This window comes from Rutidosis leptorrhynchoides, chromosome 2 (assembly GCF_046630445.1).
Source record: "Rutidosis leptorrhynchoides isolate AG116_Rl617_1_P2 chromosome 2, CSIRO_AGI_Rlap_v1, whole genome shotgun sequence".
Classification (NCBI taxonomy): domain Eukaryota; kingdom Viridiplantae; phylum Streptophyta; class Magnoliopsida; order Asterales; family Asteraceae; genus Rutidosis; species Rutidosis leptorrhynchoides.
In genome coordinates, this window is record NC_092334.1 from 228,172,501 (window position 1) to 228,175,484 (window position 2,984).

The following is a 2,984-nucleotide window of genomic DNA, read 5'->3' on the forward strand; positions in this document are numbered from 1 at the left end:
ATAAAAGATTGTACAATTTATTTTAAAGTTTGTACATTAGTCATGGGATATTTTATCTAAGGTTGTAAATAATGCTTCAAATATTGTACATATGGTTATGTGGGTGTTTTACCATAAGGTTGCACATAATGGTTTAAATATTGTACATATGGTTATGAGGTGTTTTATTATAAGGTTATACATAATGTTTCATATATTATATAATTAGCATATTAATATTTTTATTAAATACAATTAATTATTATAATGACATCATCATGGGGGTTTATATTTTTTTTTTCATTTTTTTAAGCTTGAATAATTCTTATTTATGACATTATTATTTTAGAGATTTATATGATACTATAGATAAATAGATTATTATCGAGTTAAGATTTTTGAATAGGAATTCAAAGTCGTGTTCTTTTTTTTTCAAAAGACGTTTACTTACTTTATATTTAAGGAGAAAAAGATTACCAAATGATAAAAGGAACTGATTTTTAAAAGGAAATTAAAAAATAGTTCTTGTAGACTATTTTGTTGTTGATTTTTTCCACGAAGATAATATAAACAAAAGTCAAAGGATTTTTCCCCGTTTGCTACACTGAATTTTGAACCATTTAACACCATATGTCATTCAGAGATCAGAAACAAACACGCTGAATGCTGAATGGTTCAGCATTCAGCACTGAATCATTCCATTAAGAGGGAAACAAACGCACCCTTAGACTTAAAGAATATAAAGACAAAATTACACAAATAGTTCTTTGTAGTTTGCTAAAACATACACGTCTAAAGTTAGATTTTTCAACTAAATACTCCAGAAATATAGACTTATTTCATAGATAGTCCAATTTTTATTACATCCGTTAAGTCTCCTCCGTTAATTCACCCATGTGCCATGCACATAAGGGTATTTAAATTCATTTGTACCAAATATTTTTCTTGAAAATAATTAAATAAATAAAAAAGATTAAGTAATAAAATGTTAGTACCATATAATTGAATTTTTGTACATTCGTCGTCATCTCAAAAAAAAAAAAAAAAAAAAATTCTAAATACCTGAATAGTCCCACTTGTCATTCCCGAATTTAATTAAAATCCAGATCACCATTTCCAATAGGGGGATGATTCTCACACACACTTTTTTGATCCTCACACACCAATTGAGTATTATTAGAAGAGTAAAAAGTTAAAATAGGTGTGTGAGGATCAAAAAAGTGTGTGTGAGAATCATCCCCCTTTCCAATATCACCATAGATAGATACATATAAAAAAAACAAATCAAAACAAAACAAAAAATTAATATAAAATAAAATGAAACACAAGTACAAAAACCTATACTAAAAGGGAAGTGATATGTACACAACCATTTTTTACACATACACAATCAAATATGCTTTAAAGTGTTGTATTGTACAACACTGTAAAACATGTTTGGTTGTGTATATGTAAAAAATGGTTGTATACATATCATCACCCATACTAAAAATGCTCAACATCTTTTCACTTTCTGCGATTTCACGCCGTCGCTACATTAAAAATTTACCCCAAAAAAAAAACCTGAAAACTTTTTTAACAAACCGTTTCACGCCGATGCACCAACATCGGGGATTTGAAGCAAAAAAAGAATTAGATGAAGGCGATTGGAAATTTCTGTACACCGTCGCCGTTGACAATGATACCACATGTAATGAAAACAGTGTAGACCTGCAATCGCGTATAAACCCCAAAATATTGGAATTTTACTTAAATTGGGTGTGTTTGGAATTTCATTTACAAATTAGTGTGTAGATCTGCAGGCCCCGCTATTTTCCTGCAGTTGAAAAGGGATGTTGAAGGTGGTGGTGCTACTGCTATTAAGGTGGCGGTTGAAAAGGGAGGTTGAAGGCGGCGGTTGAAAAGGGACGCTGAAGGTGGTTGACAATGATGAAGTCCAGAAAATGACGAAAAAGTCATTGTGCTTCTTGATTTTGGTAATGTATATTTTAATGAATTTGACGAAAAGTCCTTGTGATTTTGGTAATGGATATCAGTTTGCAGGCGTGTGGATTTTGAGTGACGATGATTATATTTGTAAATCCTAGAGATGTTAGGAGTATGATATAAACACAACGCGGGCGGAAGCATATTCAAAACATTACAAAATCATACTCTTCCAAGGACCTATGTACAAAACGTTTAGCCAACAAAATATAATGAACAATATAAGTTTATATTACAACCTTTGTAGCCTTTTGAAGATCGGAGTTGAGAACCCAAAGAAGGGTTCCTGTAAACGGTAGGCATTCAAAGTTTCAACCTTGCTCAATCTACACCTTTTACTTAACGGATCTTTTCTTATTCCTTTAAGGTAACCAAAACCGAACCTCAAGTTGGATGTTAAGTATTTTGGTTACTTGAAGATGAGAGAAAAGATGTGGAATAGTTTGAGATAAGATTAGTTGAATGCACACTCTACTAGTTGCATGTATGGGTTAAATAAAAGCAAGAATGCTTTTTTCTCTTTCACATGTGAGGTGGAGTGTAAGATTGGTTAAATCAATGTGTCTAGATACAATTTATCTAGTTTACTTACATTTTATTTAATTAATTAATAGTTAAATTTTTTTTAACTAATTAATTAACTAAATCTCAAACTTATATAATTTATTAAACCATTATAAAATATTCAATAAATTAATTCTCGATTAGAAGGTAGATCAAACAATTTACGATTAGCCTTAGCGTGTGACCGAAGAGGAGAAATGGACTTTATATTATTTAATATCATGGACATACCTTCGGAAAATATGTACCATGGTCAAACTATTAGCCAACCCGAGAACATATTTCTAACTGACTTGTGATGACCCGGAAATTTTCGACCAAATTTAAACATAATCTTTAAATGATCTCGACACGATAAGCAAAGTCTGTAATGTTGAGTCTCGAAATCTTTGAATTGTTTACACGGATTCATTTAACCTTTGACCTGTAAGACCCTAATCTTCATTGTACAGCAG